Below are 19893 nucleotides of genomic sequence, written 5' to 3' on the forward strand. Positions count from 1 at the left end.
TGTGAATATCTTCATCAAGTTTGTATCCATTTTCTTCAAGGAAATCATTCAGAGCTGGTAAACAATCCAAATCATTTCGTCCTACAGATGAGATCCAAAACTGTAGCTTCCGTGACAATGACAAAATTTTGTCTTTCGCATTAAAAATATTTACATTCTTTCCTTGCAGCGACAGATTTACTTCATTTAGTTTTGTAAAGATGTCTGCAAGATACGCAACTCTAGATAACCACAAAAAGTCTGTTAAACGATCAGACAGTTGGAATTTGTGATCCATCAGATTTGCAGAGCGCTCATGACGCAATTCAAATAATCTAACCAGCACTTTTCCTCGTGATAGCCACCTTACTTCTGTATGTAGAAGCAGGGCTGTGTGCTGACTACCCATATCTTCACACATAATTTTGAACAGTCTTGATTGTAATGGTCGAGTTTTTATATAATTAATAATCTGTACTGCTTCGTCCAACAAATTTTTAAGAGGGGAGAAATATTCTTAACTACCAGAGCGTGTCTGTGGAGAATGCAGTGACTGCTGGTGCAGTTTGGTGCTACATTTTTTATTCGTGTTACAGCGCCAGCCACTGCTCCTACCATTGCTTTGGCACCATCACTGCACACATCAACACATTTTTCCCAGCTTATTTGATGTGTTTTCATAAAGTTATTGACACAATTGAATATATTCTCACCAGTTGTATTGGTTTGCAAAAATTCACATAAAAGTAAGTCTTCTTCAATAGAACTATTAAAATCATAATGGACAAATACAAGCAGAACTGCAAGACCTGCAACGTCAGTGGACTCGTCTAATTGTAATGCATATGCATCACATAAATGCAGCCGAAAAATAAGCTCCTTCTCGATGTCAGCAGCAAGATCGTGAATACGACGTGTGACAGTATTGTTTGATAGTGGCACCACCTCAACTTTTTTACTAGACTCCTGATCCAACATACACATCACAATATCTTTTGCACGTGGTTTTATGAGTGATTCCCCAATAGTGTGTGCTTCTTCGGCGAGCGATATAGGATAGCTTACTTTGTAAGATGCCTCTGTTGCATTTTCATTATCAGATTTGGCAATTTTTGACATGAAGAGTTTACTTTTTTCAAGCGATTCAAGCTTTTGCTTAAAAAAAACTAATGTCTTTATCTTTGTATTCTGGATGATTTGTTTCAAAATGTCTTCGCAATTTAACAGGTACTAAACAACTATTAGATAATATTTTGTTGCACACTACACACTGGGCACCTGGAGCATCTTCATTTCCATTGCTTGTGAATCCAAATGCCAAATAGTCCTCACAATACCTGCGTTTCTTATTAGTCAGCTGAAATTTTTCATAATTAACTTGAGCTGCATCAGTATTTTCCTTGCTGGTTTCAGTAAAAATATTGGAGTTTGAAGTACTCACTTTTCTCTTTAAAGTTCCTTCTTTTAACCAACGATCCATGGGGAATTTTGATATTAGATTGAATTCTTAAACTTAAAGTCACACACAGGAGCCACGTGTCCTCACAGTGTGTATGGGGATTTGTTCCGATCCTCACAGTGAGTAGGAGTTCCGGTGTTCCACTCACTGATAGTACTCCCCTCCCCTCCACACACACACATGCTGCCTTTACCAAGGGACCTAGCAGCAGCAACAGCTGTTTGTCCCGCTTCTGCCCGATCAACCCAAGATCCCTCTCCCGTGTCCCCCGCTGCCGCTCTGCTTTTACCACCGGACCTAGCAGCAGCAACAGCTGCTTGTCCCGCTTCTGTCCGATCAACCCAAGATCCCTCTCCCGCATCCCCCGCTGCCACTCTGCTTTTTCCGGTGGTAAAAGCAGAGCAGCAGTGGGGGACACGGGAGAGGGATCTTGGGTTGATCGGGCAGAAGCGGGACAAGCAGCTGTTGCTGCTGATAGGTCCGGTGGTAAAAGCAGAGTGGCAGCGGGGGACGCGGGAGATGTCTGAATGGGAAGCGGGAAAGGAGCCAGCGTCTTTGCGCGCCGGGCTCCTCTGTCTCTTTATGGGCGGGGCTAGCCATGTTAGTCTGTAACTTTAAAAAATGAATAGTCCTATAGCACTTTAGGGTGCATCTACACTGCACCATTATTTCAAGATAACTAGTGTTATTTCAAAATAACAATGTGAGCTTCTACACAGCCATTCCATTATTTCAAAATAATTTCGACATAACAGATGGCTTATTCTGAAATCTATAAACCTCATTCTACGAGGAATAATGCCTATTCCAAAATAAGGAGTGTGTAGATGCTCCACTGATGCTATTTCAAAATAGCCCCTCACCAGGGCCATTCTAAGTTATTCCTCCTCAGTGCCTCCTGGGGCTCTAAATTGAAAAAGCACATCTACATTTCCTGAAATGCATTTCCCAAATCGCCTCACAAATCAAGCCCAAGGTGTGCTTTACCCCGCCCCCCCCAAAATGAGCCAAATGGCAAATAACTGGTTTCAGAATGTCCTGGATGTTATCCCTCAGAACCTTTCTTTGCTCCTCCTTTTCTGTGCCCCAGCCTACCTTGCCACAAGCAGACATATTAGCTAGGTTTACAAAGTGAGTGGCTCTTAAATAATACTCTGATTGAATGAGGAAGTCTAGTGAGGGGGAATGAGGTGACGTGAGTTTATAAAAGCAGGAAGTTCATAGCAGAAGGGGCTGCAGAGAAGTAGTCTGCAGCCATTCTCAAGAAGAAGGGAGGTGTATATTGGAGCTACAGAGGGAAAAATGCTTTAAAATTACTTCCTGGGAGGAGGGAGTTGTGGGACTGGCAAATGTAGAGAACTGAGGAGAACCACAAAGTAAGGAAGTGCTTACAGATAAGACAGTAGAGTATAGGATAGAACAGACCATGACTAGTGACTAGAGAGTTCCTGATCAGGAACCTGGAGAAAAGGGTGGGTCCAGGTTCCCCTGACAACCATTGAGGAGGTGACACTGGTTGAGCAATGAATGAGAAGCCTGCCTGAGCCTGTTCTTTAGCAAATACTTTGATTCCTTGGAAGTGGGAAACATGGGAAATGACCTGACTGGAGGGAAAAGTCAAAAGAAGAAGCACTCAGGGTTGCAGAGACAGGGGATGCATCTGCACTGCACCATTATTTTGTGATAACTATTGTTATTTCAAAAAAACAGTGTGAGCATCAACACAGCAAATCTGTTATTTTGAAATGAATTTGAAATAATGGATGGCTTATTCCGACTTCTGTAATCCTCACTCCACCTTGGAATAACACCTATTCCGAAACAGCAATTTTGATATAAGGCATGCGTTGATGCTCCATTGCTGATATTTCAAAATAGCCCCTCACAGGGTCATTCTAAGTTAAACCTCCCCAGTACCTCCTGGGGTTCTAAATCGAAATAGCACGTCTACATTAGGAAGCCTGCCCTGGACTAATTTTGAGCCTTCCCTGCAGTATAGACATGCTCTATCTCAAAATAAGATATTTTGGAATAACTATTCCAGAATAGCTTATTTCAAAATAGCCATGTGGTGTAGATGTACCCAAAGAGAGAGAGTAGCAGTAAGGCATGCCATAAACAGCAACTTACTATTGAGAAAATGGAGCAATACAGAATTCATGTCAGATTGGGACTGCACATCTAATACTAAAGATCCAATACCATAGCCAATTATTTAGTGCATGTCTACACTAGGAAATTATTTTGAAATAACTTAATTTTGAAATAATAACTCTTGAAATAACTATTTTAAAATATGTCTACATTTCAGGGAAGCCTCAAAATTAGTCTGAGACAGGCTCCCTTAATGCTATCTTGACTTAGAGCCACATAAGGCTGGTCAAATTGGGTAAGATCAAAGGTCCATTTAGCCCAGTATGCTGTCTGCCGACAGTGGCCAATGCCAGATGCCGTAGAGGGAGAGAACATAACAGGTAATCATCAAGTGATCCCTCTCCTGTCATCTATTTCGAGACATACAGAGGCTAGGGACACCATTCCTACCCATCCTGGCTAATAGCCATTGAATCTATCTTTTTTTTAACCCTATTAAAGTCCTAGTCTTCACCACATCCTCTGGCAAGGCGTTCCAGAGGCTGACTGTGTGCTAAGTGAAGAAAAACATTCTTTTGTTTGTTTTAAACCTGCTGCCTATTAATTTCATTTAGTGACCCTTAGTTCTTATATTGTGGGAATAAGTAAATAACTTTTCCTTTTCTACTTTTTCCACATTTCCTTTTCTACTTTTTAGACCTTTATTTTACCTCCCCCCGCTTAGTCTGCTATTTTCTAAGCTGAAAAGTTCAAGTCTTTTTAATCTCTCTTCATATGGAACCCATTCCAAATCCCTAATAATTTTTGTTGCCCCTTTCTGAACCTTTTCCAATGTGAATATATCTTTTTGAGATGAGGCAACCACATCTGTATGCAGTATTCACGATGTGGGCATACCATGGTTTTATACAGAGGCAAGCATTGGGGAGTAATTGGTTTGAATGTTTCTGGGGAGTAGTTATTTCGAAAGAGCAGCAGTGGAGCATCCATACTACCGTTATTTCAAAATAGCTATTTCAAAATAAGCATTATTCCTCATAGAAAACAGGAGTTATTATTTTTAAATAATCAACACTGTTATTTCAAAATAATGGAGTTGGTAGTGTGGATGCTTGCTTGTTATTTCGAAATAAGGGGAGTTATTTTGAAATAACTGCCTAGTGTAGACCAGGGCTTAGATCAGTTTTTCACTGTGTGAATCAAAATGTTGCTTTACAATCAGCTGAACACTGTTCAGAATTTGGAAATCCTAACTATTCACTGGCATACTTGTGACTTCGATGAGAGTGAAGATAATGTTGTTCTATAAGGGTACATGTACACTTGCTCTCTAGTTCGAGCTAGGGATGCAAATGTAGCCAACTGAAATTGCTAATGAAGCAGGGATTTAAATATCCTGCGCTTCATTAGCATAATCTTGCTCACACGTTATTCCGCTCAACAGCTGATTCGAACCAGGAAGTGCGCTACGGGACGTGTTGGTTTGATTCAAACCCCTTGGTTCGAACTAACGTTACTTCAGACGTACCCTAACATTTTTTCTCATTCCTTCTTTAAATCCATATATTTAACATTCACACTGTCATTCACATTTATTTAATCTGAGTAACGTCTTCAGCAGTGCATGTAATCAACAATAGTCTAATCATGACAGTGAGAGGCTAGATCTGAGTATATTAAAGGTGGCCTTCTAGAGATAGCACTGAGCTAGACATGAAAATACTTTCACTAATGGCAATGAAAAGATGTCACACAGGCAAGGGAAAGAGACACTTAGCACATAACTATATTTCTAATATCATTTTAAAAATGGTAGTTTATTGATCCCAAAGTTCTCTGGCAGCTTCAGTAGATGCTCCAGAAAGTGCCATTTAAAATTTAGCTGCCAAAACTGCAGCTACAGGAAGTCCCATGCCTTGACAGCCTTTTGGCCAAGGTGAGAATGAAATTTTAGGGTGTATCAGAACCACTGTTTGAGCTATTTCATGTCACTTAGAGCTTTTCTGCAATTTTAATGTGTCTTCTGGGAAATCAGGATATTTCCCTGGCCAAAACTGCAACACATCACCGATTCCTACTGCCTGTAATTTGGAGGAGAATCCCTTTCCACACTGCCCTTTATTTCCTACATAACAAACTGCCAGTTATATAATGGAATTTGAGTGGAAAACCATTCATATCAAAGGGAGTTTTAGCCACTGGCTTCAATTGGACAATAAAGCCAACATTTTTAAAAACGTGACTTCTAATTAGGTGTCCTGCTTGAGACAGTTGGGCCTAATTTTGCATTGCAAGCTGGAGGTGTCTGGCATTTTTGGAAATGAGATTATAGGTGACTCAAGCTGAGCATTCAAAAACTGAAGCAACTTTCAAAAATACTGTGGTGTGAGAATATTTCTCTCTAATGAGTAGTCGCAGCATAGGAGAAATTTGAATGTTACCATACTATCCAAATGCCTCAGTCAGGATATAGCTCCAGTTGGGCCAGTACTTCTTCAAACACATGCAGCTTCCTAAAGAGTTCATGTAACACTGACAAACCCTGGCAGTCTGTAAGCAGAATTGAACCTGGGACCTCTAGATCTTAGTGCATAAGCTTCTCTCTACCACATCAACTGAAAGCTAACTGGCTATTAGCAGACTCCTTCTTTTCTCTGTAAGTGGTCTCTGTGATACTACATGGTACAATACACCACATCCAACAGGTGTGTGGGTTACATACTTTCCCTAGCTGAAGAAGCATGTCCCCAGCTTCAGAGACATCTCAGCTGAAATCCCAGAAGAGCTCCTATTTGTGATGCCAACAGATCTTGTTTGTCTGTGGGTAGGAAATGAACCTGGGACCTCTGGAGCTTAGAACTTGAGCCTCTATGGCATGAGCTAAAAGCTAACTGCTGATTAGCAAAAGCTGTAGAGCAGACTCATTATTCTCTTTGCAAGTGGTCTCAGTGCTACTAGAAGGGAGTACACCACAACCAGGAGGGGTATGGGTTACAGTTACAACTTGGTCTTGTAACTTAAAAAGACGGGGATAATGAGAGCTTCAATCTGTTCATTTTTATCACATACTTACAATTCTTAAATAACTTATCTAATATAAAGTGTCAACTATCTCCCCCTGCCTAGTCTTTTTCTGGGTGAGTTCTTACTAGGCAAATATAACTTAGATAGGGCCACGATAAGGTGGGTGCATAATTGGCTGGATAACCATAGTCAGAGAGTTGTTGTTAACGGTGCTAAATCCTGCTGGAAAGGGATAACAAGTGGAGTTCCGCAAGGGTCTGTTTTAGGACCCGTACTGTTCAATATCTTCATCAATGATGTAGATATTGGTATAGAAAGTACGCTTATTAAGTTTGCAGATGATACCAAACTGGGTGGGGTTGCAACTTCTTTGGAGGATAGGGACATAATTCAAAATGACCTTAGCAAGTTAGAGAAATGGTCAGAGGTAAACAGGATAAAGTTTAATAAAGAGAAATGCAAAGTGCTCCATTTAGGAAGGAACAATCAGTTCCATACATACAAGATGGGAAGCGACTGTCTAGGAAGGAGCATGGCGGAAAGAGATCTAGGGGTCATAGTGGACCACAAGTTGAATATGAGTCAACAGTGTGACGCTGTTACAAAAAAAGCAAATATGATTCTAGGTTGTATCAACAGGTGTGTTGTAAGCAAAACTCGTGAAGTCATTCTGCCGCTCTACTCTGCAGTAGTTAGGCCTCAGCTGGAGTACTGTGTCCAGTTCTGGGCGCCACATTTCAAGAAAGATGTGGAGAAATTGGAAAGGGTACAGAGAAGAGTGACAAGAATGATTAAAGGTTTAGAGAACATGACCTATGAAGCCAGGCTTCATGAACTGGGCTTGTTTAGTTTGGAAAAAAGAAGATTAAGGGGGGACATGATAGCGGTTTTCAAATATCTAAAAGGGTGTCACAAGGAGGAAGGAGAAAATTTGTTCCTCTTGGTTTCTGAGGACAGGACAAGGAGTAATGGGCTTAAAGTGCAGCAAGGGAGGTTTAGATTGGACATTAGGAAAAAATTCCTAACTGTCAGGGTGGTCAAATATTGGAATAAATTGCCAAGGGAGGTGGTGGAATCTCCCTCTCCGGAGATATTTAAGAACAGGTTAGATAGACATCTGTCAGGGATGGTGTAGACGGAGCTTGGTCCTGCCTTGAGGGCGGGGGGCTGGACTCGATGACCTCTCGAGGTCCCTTCCAGTCCTATGATTGCAGCCATTTTGGGAGTCCTCAAAGGAAATAATAAATATATTGTTATCAATCAACTCAAAATATAAACAACCTTTTTGAAAGACAAACTAAAGTTAATAGAATACTAGAATTATAGGACTGGAAGGGACCTCAATAGGTCTTTTAGTTCAGTCCTCTGCACTCATAGCAGGACTAAGTATTATCTATACCAGAGGTAATCAATTATTTTTGTTAATGTCCGCATTTCATGGTCAAGGTACAGTCAGGGGTAAGACTCCAGAAAAAATAATCATAATCATAATGACAGGCATAAGTATCTAACTATCATGGTGGTTAAACACGGGAATAAGTTACCTACGGAGGTTGTGGAATTTCCATCACTGGAGATATTTAAGAGCAGGTTGGATAGACATCTATCAGGGATGATCTAGACTGTGCTTGGTCCTGCCGTGAGGGCAGGTGACTGGACTTGATGATCTCTCGAGGTCCCTTCTACTTCTAGTGTTCTATGTTTCTATAAGTAAATAAAATGACACTGAGGTCTATGATGGGACACCTGCTCTAGACCAAGCTTTCCTGTGTTAATAGAACCCTAGGGATGTTGTGCAGCAGGCAGCCAATCGCAGAAAGGTTGATAGGAGCAATCAATCAGGGCTAGAGTACAGAGGGCTTTAGTCACTCCTTGAACCTTGAAGAGGGAGGACTGGCTGCCTTGCAGGCAGAGGGCAACAAGCACCCTGAACAGAGCAATACTACAGGCAGAGATCCAGGGAACTAAAGGCAGCACCTGGTGGACTGCTGGGATCTGCAAGCTGAGGCCCTGGGGCAATGGCAAAGAGGATACTAGGACCACATGGAATTGGCTCAGAGAGCTCTATAGGGGAGTTGGAGAGGATGCAGCAAGTGGCGGTCATCTACAGGATCCCTGGTCCAGAACCTGGAGTAGTAGACAGACTCAGGTCACCCTCTCTCCCCCACTGAAGAAATGGCTGGACTGAGAGACTGTTATATTATCCCCTGGAAGAGGAGCATATGGGGTGACACACAACCAGAGGGCTGTGTCATGAAGATGATGCTGTGGTCATAGAAATGATGTGGGTTCCTAGAACCGAAGTGATCGTGGTAAAACAGCCCCAGAATAGGGCACACTGACATATAGAACTAATCCCCAAGACAGACAGCAGGGGAAATGACAGCGGTGAGTCAAAAACCATCACAGGGTCCATTCAAAAGTGTCTGGTGGTCCAGATTTGGTCCCCAGTCTACCTATCTACTACCCCTGAATCACACCTGACAGGTGTTTGTCTAACCTGCTCTTATATGTCCATTGCATCTTGTCTTATCAGAGGTGAAGAACATTTTTCTCCCTTTTCCTTGTAACAGTTTTCAAGTACGTAAAAGATTATTATGTCCTCCCTCCCAGTCTTCTTCTTCAGACTAAACAAACCCAGTTTTTTCAATCTTCCCTCAATTGTCATGATTTCTAGACTTTTAAAAATGTTTGTTACTCTTTTCTGCCCTTTATCCAATTTGTTCACTTCTTTCCTGAAATGTGGCATCTAGAACTGGACTCCAGCTGAGGCCTAATCAGTGCTGAGTAGAGTGGGAGTATTACTTCTTGTGTCTTGCTTACAAGAGTCCCACTAATACACCCCAAAATGATGTTTGCTATTTTGCGACACGTGTTGACTCATATTTAATTTGTGATCAACTATGATCTCTAGATCCCTTTCTGTAGTACTCCTTCCTAGACAGTTATTTCCTATTTTGTATATGAGCAACTGATTGTTCCTTCCTCAGTGCAGTGTTTTGCATTTGTCTGCATCAAATTTCATCCTATTTACCACAGACCATTTCTCCAGTTTGTCCTGATCATTTTGATGAGTAATTATTGTCTCTTCATCAGCTCCAAATGATAGTCCCTAGACAGAATTGTAATCATAAATCCATGCCTTTTCCCCCTACTAAACTACACAAGTAACATGACTCTTGAGAACAGTGGAAGACACCACTACTGGCACATGATAAATAAAGCAATTGAAACTTACTTTTTAACAGTCTCTCTTATAATTATAAATACCAGAATTAAGTTAGCAGAAAATTATACGGGTCAGAGCTAAGACTGTTGATTATGAGGAAACTAGTACTGTAGCAGGGTCTCCTCAGCCCAGTCTCTGACTCAGTTTCCCCACTCTTGTATAAGCTGATGGGCCCACTCACTTGCATTAATTGAAGTTCTGCCACTGTGAGTTCTTCATTAATTTCCCCAAAATGCATTTATTGTTCAAACACAAACATAATTTAATATCAATCAAAACAGATAAATCAGCCCCTCCTAAGACCTATGCCTCAGGGCATAGGCAGCAAGTTACATAGAGTGGTGCCCTGGCACCAGGTATATTCCTGGCCCTGGGCGCCATCAAAACTTGCTGCAAGCCTGCCTGTGCTCCCTGTCAGGGCCGGCCTTAGGCCGATTCGCCCGATTCCCCCATATTGGGCCCCGTGCCTGAAGGGGCCCCGCGCCCTGAACACGGAAGTGTGCTGGGTGCACTGCGGGAGGGGGCGTCGGCTGCCTGTGCCGCAGGAGGTGTGAGTTTAGCGCAGAGTTTCCCCGTGCCGCAGGAGGGTGTGTGTGTGTGTGTTGGCGGGGAAGGTAGCTGGGGATTTTTTGTGTGCTGGGTTTTTTTTGTTTAACCAAAACTGCTGCAAGCCCCCATCAAAATTGTTCGAATTGGGCCCCGCACTTCCTAAAGCTGGCCCTGCTCCCCATGTGCATCCTCCGGCCCAGCCTGCTGCCACAAAGTGATTTAAAACACTCTGCAGGGGCCCACTCCCACCATTTGTTTCTGGCCAGTCACTTCTCCTGGCTACCAGCATGTGTGTTCCTGTGGTGGGCGGGGTCTTCATGCCATTCACTGATCCAGCAGCTGGAGCAGTGCATGCGGACCCTTTTCCCTGGGCTTCAGGGACACACATGCTGGCAGTTGTGGAGAGTAAGCAGCCAGAAGCCACTCTAACCCCATTGTGCGGCCAGTGGTGGGAATGGGACATTTTTAATCACCCAGGTCTATAGTCAGGGGTAGGGGAAACACGAGTGGAGTGTGTGGAGTGGCAAGGGATCCAGAGGAGCACATGGGGACAGCAGCACCCAGAGACCCACCATAGTCCCAGGAGCCATTGCCAGAGGTAAGTGTGGCACCCCCATCCCTTACCCCCACGCCCACTTATGCACTCCACTCCCTCCACAGCCTGCACCCTCTCCTTCCACCCCCCATTCTCCTCCAAAACTCCCTCCTAGCACCTGTACACCAGACCACCACCTGCACTACTTCTCACCCCTCCTGCACCCAAACTCCCTCCTAGTGCCTGCCCCTTCTCTTGTCCCCCAATCCCTGGTCCAGTCCAGAACCTGTGCCCAGCACCCCAAATCCCTTCCAGAATCCACACCCCTCCCCCACTCAAACTCCCTCACAGAGCCTTAGGCAGGTGGTGGTAGAGGGAGAATTTGAGTGGGGGAGAGGTGCGGACACTGGGCACCACCAACATTTTTGCAAACCAGCCCTCTTTACCTCCGGGTGGCATCTATTGCTGCTGTAGTCTAGGCACAAGATATCCCCAACAAGGTCTTTTGCCTGTCTGGTGTAATAAGCCCCTTTCATTTTGCTGACCCAGTCTCCTGTAGTAACCTCCTTGCTCCCTTAAGGAAGCTGTTTGTCCTCTTTTATCTCCCCAGATGGGAAGCAGCTGATTAATCACTAGTTGAGATTGAGCCTAGCTCCCTTAAAGGGAATCTGACACTGTGACATACAACTTTTCAGACTTGGTAAAAACAATTCCTGCTTTTCTGGGAGATATCCTTTAGTCAGCCACAAGTTATTGGGCTCAACACAGGGAAAAGTGGGTGGAATTCTCTGGCTTGTGATGGACAGGCCAGGTCCCAAACTGTCTCGTAGTCCTTGCTGGCCTACAAAATCTAGAAATGTAACTATTACCTGGCAGTGTTAGATTTGATGTTCTTAAATCATTCGCTTCCTCCCTTTGAAGTACTTGTGTTTTAAATATGATCTGCCCTCGGCAGTGATAACATTATTCTGACACTAACTGTGGGTTTTTTTAGATGAAGTGCTTTACTTTATATTAAGAGGGCTGCCTGCACTGATGCACAAATTGAAACTTGCACAGAAGTTGCTTAATATTTGTCAGTTCGAGATTCTAATGCTGTTTGTAACGTGTACTTTTGTCTATGCTGCCTTTGCTTAGGAAACAAAACTTTCAGAAATTGTGCTCTGGTGTCTGAGAGGAGTGCCATGGGGCAGAGGAGAAAAGCTTCAGCTGGCTGATTCTTGCCTGAGCCTGCAGCCCTGTGTGGGTGAGCTGATCCTGTGGCTAGTTACATTAAGGGCTGCTAGGAGAGTAGGGGGAGACTTCTGAGCAACTGCTTATTCTGTCACTCATAGCCTCAGCTCTTGGCTGCACATTGGCAAGGAAGTGTCTGGAATAAATTTGGTATCATGCTGCTGCTGCTTCTTTCCTCTGCTCCACATCTTCCCAGACTGGCTTGGTCTCTGGAGGGCCCAATCAGTACACTGGGAAATTCTGTTTAGTACCTTAGATGCCTTGAAAATGTAAATCACAGCCGCTGCCTGGCTTCAGTCTGCCTACGGCAGCATCCTTGTTGCTTGCTCTGAATAGAAAATGGCTGGAGCCTGTTTGCTCTTCAGCAGGTTTTCCAGCATGTAATATATAGGGTTGGACATGGTGGCTATGTCTACACATTGATGGTGGAGAGAGAGGCCCAGTCTTGCTTTTCTAGCCTGAGAAGTTTAAAAAACAACTGCAGAATAATGCTTAGCGTGGCAGACCAGTTTCAGGCCTCTCTAAGGCTTGTTTTAGGAAAGCATCGTTAATAGTACAAAATGGAGGGATGTGAATAAAGAAACCCAATGGGACACTGTCCAATCATTGGAGACTTTTGCTGATTTCATAGTATCTATATAACTGACTCTAAGGCTACATCTAGACTACTTCCCTTTTTTGTAAAAGGGATGCAAATTAGACGTATCGCAATTGCTAATGAAGCGGGGATTTAAATCTCCCCCGCTTCATTAGCATAAAAATGGCTGCCACTTTTTTTCGGCACGGAGCTTTGCCGGAAAAAAGCACCAGTCTAGACGCAGATCTTGCGGAAAATAAAGCCTTTTCCAAAAGATCCCTTATCCAAAGGAAGTTGCATATCATAATTCGACCTTGTCCCATAGCGTAGACATACTCTCCATTAGCCTCATTATAATGGGTCCTACCATTGGCAGGTTCTTCTTCTGTTATAATATATTTCTCTTGGTTTCTGTTATTTCTACTCAGTTCATCTGAGGAAGTGGGTTTTGCCCACCAAAGCTCATGATTCTAATTTGGTTAGTCTTTAAGGTTCCACAGTAAAACTTGTTTTTTTCCATCTTCAGAATGTAGGAATTACATGGGATATTTTGCACTAGTGATTTCTGATTTAAAAAATTCCCACAATTCCTAACAGAATGCCAGTTCCATCCATAGAGGCACTTTTGGCAGTCTTAGGGCAAGCAAGCCATAAATGGCCAGCAGCAATTTCCTACAGTGTTGCCTACAGCTAAGTGATAATTTTGAAATCAACTGAGGCACATTAGTAGGAATAATTCTTTTAGGTTGCAAAATAGTCATGCAAAAGATTAAAAAATACTAGGTTTGTTGTTTTTTTTTCAAAAACTAGTGCCAGCTTGTGATTACACAGCATCACAGGGATACTTTTCTGAATGGATGATTTTTTTTCCAAGTAACTCGGTGTTCTCATGAGTTTATTATGAAAACTAAACAAGTATCATTAACTTTTATTTTGAGTAAAAGAACAGCCGATAATATCTATACTCATTCCTCTTACCTCTTCACTCCAAACTGTGTTCATCACATTGAATATTCTTTCCACTGGGCTATTTGTGTCTGTTGAACGGAGAGAAAATTTGATTTGTTACAGTACTGTTCAGAACAAATATTTTTAAATTATAAAACATTCTTTGACTGAGTGAAATGAAAAACCAGGACATGTCAGGTGTTATGAAAGAAATTCCTTTTATCACATCAAAAAACAGGACTTTCCAGCAAAACAATTATGTATAATCTCTTCAACCAGATCCCAAAAGGAACCTATGTGCTGTAATGCCTAAATTTTAGGCACCTAGAAAATTCCTGGAATCAAATCCTGGGCTAGATGCCTAATCTCCTTATATAATACACGGGACAGTAAAGGCATTTAAGAATAGGATCCATAAAAGCCAGCACCATAGGCAGGAAGCCACATAAGGTAACCAATCTCCCCTGTTCAAACTGTTCTACTATGTGTAGAGAGTTGGACAACGGGATCGTAGGTCACCTCCCACGAGTACCCTAGAGAAAATCTCTCCCTTAATAACTGTTGAAATCTCTTATTTTTTGCATTTACTTATTCATCATGAGTGATTTGTATAGCCTTCTTCCTAAACTCACGATTGTATGTCAGGGTGTCATGCAAATTAGTCTGAGGTCCACTGATATCCAATTCATTTACCATATTTTGGTCTCCTTCTTGTTCATTTTCCACCTGAATCTAGGCCTTTGATGTCTAAATGCCTTTGCGGATTTGGGCCTTTAACCTGCTTAAGATAGGTATAACTGACACAGTATTACAAATGCACATGGCAGGGGGATTCTCATGTATTCTGTGGCTTCCAAAGTTGCTGCTACTTATGTAATAAAACCACGATTAGTGGTGGAAAAGTTTTGTCCCAAACCTGGAAGGGGTGGGGCCAGAGGCAGCCAGCTCTAAGCACTGCCTGGCTCATGGTGCCCCCACTTCCTGCCTCCTCAGCACTGCCAGGAGTATTTAAAAGTCCTGAGCTAAAGAGTCTTCATTTCTGGTAGGGATACGGTATGGTGATCCCACCCTCACGTCTACGCTGTGTGGAGGAAGATTATTTCACGTACTGCCTTTTTGCACTCGTTGGTTTAATGTTGATAGTTTTCTATTGGACAGGTAGCCAGGTTTTTTTTTTATTTGCTACCATAAGCTTTAAACAGGAAACGTTTTCTTTTAAAATTTTGAATGAATATGGGACCCTTTTCTGAAATTGCAGTACATTTGTGATACGAAGTACAATAAAGACAAGTTTAAGAAAACAAGGTGGCTGGCTCTCTGCCAGAATTTTTTTCCCCTTTAAGGTTTTTATCCAATAGTTTTTTTTAAAACAGTTTTTCCATTCTTTGATTTCTTAGCACACATTTCCAGTGCATGATGTGAATTAGAGCAAATTCATTACGATCTGACCCTTCATACCAAAGGTGATTGAGATTCTTTAGGTGGTTCTAGCAAATAGGTTAAACCTTACTGTGCATAACATGTATACAGAGACATTATCCATGAAGTAAATAAGATAAATTAATAGCTCAGCTTGTGGATCGATTGGCCTTGTTATTGCTATTTTTACATTACTCTAAATTATAAATATTCATGTGTGGAAAAAGGCATGGCAACTGACAGCAATTCCAGACTCCAGGATAGAACAGTCAATGGGTCTCCACACATGCACAAGTTGCACCCATGTGGACATGGTCTGCCTGACATTTGGGTGGTGCTGCACCTGTACTGTCTGGTGCCAAGTGAGCTGCCAACATGACCAGGGCTTCCACATGCTTTCCAAATAAGGTTGTCAACCACCTAGTTGCACAAATCCAGAGACCCTTGTCCCAACCCCTGCCCTGCCACTATCCTGAGGCAACCTCCTCTGCTCGGTCCATCCCCACTTCCTTGCTCTCACTCACTTTCGTCAGGCTGGGGCAGGAAATTGAGGTGTGGGAGGGCATGCAGAGTGCAAGTTCTGGGAGGGAGTTTGGGTGTAGGAGGAGGTGAGGGGCTGGAGTCTGGGTGGGAGTTTGGGTTCAGGCTCAATGCTGGGAAAGGGTGTTAAGTGCAATCTCTGGGAGGGAGTCTGGGTGCTGGCTCTGGGCTGGTACAGCACTTAGCATGTGAGCTAGGATGTATAATAAAGGTATGTAAATGAGTCAACTAGTGAGTTCTTGCAAATAATTGGAAAATTGTATGAGCCACCTTCATTAATGATAGTAGGAGAACACCAAACAAGCTGTTCTACACAAACTATTTGATATTGTTTGTCTATTCCTACATTATACATTGTGATCGTCTAACGTGTACAACTGAGGCCCAATAAATTCTGTTTTAGCAAAACATCCAATCATGATTTTAAAAGTGCCAGTGATTGTTCCAGTGGGTAATTACCCTCACTGTTTAAAAATTAGTACCATATTTTCAGAATGAATTTGTCTAGCTTCAGCTTTCAGGCAGTGGATCTTATTAAGCTTTGGTCTGCTAGATGGAAGAGCCCTCTAATATTAAATTTTTGTTCCCTAAGTAAGAATTTATAGACTCATGATCAAGCCATTCCTGAACATTCTCTTCAATAAGTCTCCCTATAAAACCTGTTTTCCAGTCCTTCAATCATTCTTGTGGCTCTTCTTTGAGTCCTCTCCAATGTATCAACATCTTTGAATTGCTGACACCAGAACTTAACCAGTATTCCAGGAGCTATCACACCAGTGCCAAATACAGAGTTAAAATAAACTGTCTACATCTACTTTATATATCCAAGGATTGCAGTTACCATTTTGGTCACAGAGCCACACTGTATACTCAGCTGATTATCCACCATGATGCCCATGTTCTTTTCATTAGGGGCCTTTTACTTAAGGACACAGCCTGATGAATAGTACCCAGGATTTGGAACTGTGCCTGATAAAGATCATGAGGCCAGTAATTTCCAATGTGAAAGTGACCCAGACATGGGCCCTTGTCTGATCTCTGAGAAGAAGGAGTGGAATTTCTTAGAATGTAGCTCAGCCAGATGAGTTACCTCCTTCCTCCTGAGCAGACCTCTGTGGATCCTGCTGATGTCAGAGGTTACTTCAGACCTAGGAGGCAGTAACTATTGGAACTCCTGCAGTAAGAGTTGGGAGAAGGTCCCATTCTCTTATTTGTGGAGAATGAAAAACTGTACTTTGGCAGGAGAAAAGAAAAGTTAGCAAAAACAGTTCTGCTTCCCCAATGTCATTGTGTGGCACTCAGGTGAGGAAAAATGATGGACTCTGCAGCCAGCCAGGACTGAGCAGGTATCAGGCTTATGAGGTTGTCCTCTGGATGTGTTCTCTCTCAGGATATGCATAAGCCTTTGCACCTGTAAAATCAAGCTACCTAGCAAGTGCTTATATATTAAATCCATGCAGAACTGAAGCAAGGGCAGAAGGCAGCAATCAACTTGACAAGCAGAGTATTTTGCTGTGAGCACATCACACCTGTGCTCCAAGATCTGCACCTGTAGCTTGTGTTCTGGGTGGCTCTAGCAAGTCAGTATTGACTTCTAAAGCCCTGAATAGGTTGGGAGTGGTATGTCTCCTTGTTCACACCTCCAAAGTTTAGATTGTTGAACCCCTGGACTGTTAGAGGTGGCTGCTAGCAGGTGATATCTGTGAAGGCTACTGTCCTTTGGAATTTGCTTCTTTTCAAGATGGCATAGAATAACCTGAATTCACTGACTGACAAGGCTTAGTTCAAGCTTCATCATTTGAAAGGGCTGTAGAGGTAATACCTAGTGGTGGACAGAGACATTCTGCTGCAGGTACGAAGGAGATATAGACTGCCTTCTATTCTGCCTGGCAGCCATAAGTTTGTGGAGCAGCTGTTTGCGTTCTCTCTATGTTGATATATTTATTGTCCTTTTACTTATTTCTCAGAGGTGCCTAGAGCCTGTAATGCTCCCCTCTTGTTTTCTGAATCTAAATAATTAAAGATTGGAAAAGCCTAAGGTGGGTAGCTACGCTATGCAGCTCAGGTGAGCTCTCCAGCAGATGAGAACCAGACTATCAGAGCTTGGCCTATACTCTTTTGTATTAGTCAGCTAAATGACATAGAATGGACTGAGAATACAAATAGGTACCATTTTGCCTACATTTACAGAATTACAGTGGAATGCCGTTGCCTGTGAACTCGGATCCAGTGCTGCTATGGAGGCACAAGGCCCTTCAGTCTTTTTACTACTGCTGGATCTGAGCAGTGGCAAATATAACTTGCCTCTTCCCCACCCATCCCTTAGCCCAGAGTGCTACCATGCAGGAAGCCTATATGCTACATCACTCCATACAGGAGTTGTGCATTCCCTGTGCAGAAGAATATTTTCTGTCCCCCTTCACTCCATGCAATAGAGTTGGCATCAAAGGACATGTTGGCTGCTGCTTGGAGATGTGGTCATAGCTTCCTGTATATAAATATGAACCACAGAAAGAACAAGATTACTGGTTATTTACATGGCTTCTGAAAGAACTGGTTTAGAACTATCCATAAGTATTTTTCAAGATACAGTAGACTTCCGATAATCCGGCACCTTTGGGACCCAGGTGGTGCCAGATTATCGGATATGATGGACTATCGGGAGATACTCCGGTGGGGGGGGGGGGCGGGGCTGTGATGGATCTGCCAGGACCCGCACTGCCTCTGGCGGGGGTGGGAGGGTGGGGTATCAGCGGGGAATGGTGTGGCAAGGGCTGAACCCTCTGCCATTTTGCAGGGAGGCAAAGCCTGCAAGCGGCAGCGGCAAAGAGGGGGCGAGAGGCAGGCAGCTGCTTCAAGAAGTTGTTAGTCAATTACACTACCACTGGCTGACTTCTTGTCACCTGCGGATCCATCCGGTGGTAGTGTAATTGACTAACAACTTCTTGAAGCAGCTGCCGGAGCACTTCTGGGTTCCAGTTGGTGCCGGACTATCGGGAGTGCCGGACCACTGGATGCCGGACAATTGGAGTTTTACTGTATATACCCAAAGTTTTCATAGTTCAGTACCTACAGTTAGGAATCTAAATCCATGTTTAGATTTTGGTGTATTATGTGAGACATCCAACTTTTAGAATTTTGTCTTAAGACAGTCTTGTTTTAAAATTACCTGCAGCAGCACCATCTAGTGACTCAAGATGCCATTATAGCAATAAGTAGAGCACAACACTCCAGCCAATAACGGTCTTCTCCAAGATCACATCAGTCACTTCTGTGGCAAAATCTGCAGAGCCTGAACTCCTTAAACCCACCTAAACCCTTTCTCACCCACCTAAACCCCTTCTTCCCTAATGAACCTCCTTTGGCAAATGACATCCTCACAATGAGGGATAGCCGAAGAATAGCAATAAGTGTTACTGGGATGTGCACTTTTTTTTTTTAAATAAAAGCAATACTCAGAGAGTCATCCTGCCTATGCTGATTCACATCTCTCTCCCCACCAAGCTCTAGTATGCCTAAGACTAACAAAGACAAGATCCGCCCCGTAAGTTGATGGTGTATTATGAATATGATGAATAAAGTTCCCCCTCTTGAACTACCACTTATGTAGTGATTACTTAACAAATTGCACAGAATTTGAATACTGCATATTTTTTTTCTACACATGATCACATTTTTATCACTGTATTTATTTGAGAGGATATACCAATATCAGAAAACAATGCACTCTTCTGGTTTGTAAAGTGATTGTTTAAAGTACAAATAGCTCCAATTTCACTTTCTTTCATAAAATCCATTATGTAAAGTAAAATGGGAATAGCATGCAAATATATGGTGTGTAACAGTGCAAAGGCCAACGTGTGTTTGAAACAGTGTGGCAATTAGAAAGCCAGTTAGTGGTCAAAATGAAAATATTCTTGACATTTTTAAATTTCAAGCTTAGTGATAAGAGGAATGAAGAATTCTTACTAAACAATTGTTAGGGCCTTGATGCCCCAGCCAGAAAGCTATGTTTTTATCTATTTGGCTTTTCTTCTCCTCTGGGAAAAATGAAAAGAAAATGAGATGAGAGAACTCTGTATTCTAAACATTACGAAAATGCGGTCTTTAGCAGTGATGGGCAAACCCCAAAAGTTTCCTTGGAGACTTTTTCAGATAAACATAGGACATTAGAGTGCCTTTTCTGCTAAAGCCACTTTGCACTGCTTATGTAGCCTTAAAATGGTTGGAAATAGTCATTGGAAGATTCCCCTTGCTTAGGAGAATGCAAAGCTTTGATGCAAAACCTGCAGAGATGACTTTGCTGC

At 42.7% G+C, this 19893-nt stretch overlaps 1 long non-coding RNA gene across 1 annotated transcript in view; it reads right to left on the minus strand.

Annotated features, from left to right (window-relative positions):
- The window catches only part of LOC142827086 (uncharacterized), a 65803-nt gene that overhangs the window by 21411 nt on the left and 24499 nt on the right, over positions 1-19893 (minus strand). The window contains exon 2 of the long non-coding RNA XR_012901487.1: positions 13658-13716. This is a non-coding gene — a long non-coding RNA (uncharacterized LOC142827086). The remainder of the gene's footprint in view (positions 1-13657; positions 13717-19893) is intronic.

Source organism: Pelodiscus sinensis, chromosome 2 (genome assembly GCF_049634645.1).
Source record: "Pelodiscus sinensis isolate JC-2024 chromosome 2, ASM4963464v1, whole genome shotgun sequence".
NCBI classification, from domain to species: domain Eukaryota; kingdom Metazoa; phylum Chordata; order Testudines; family Trionychidae; genus Pelodiscus; species Pelodiscus sinensis.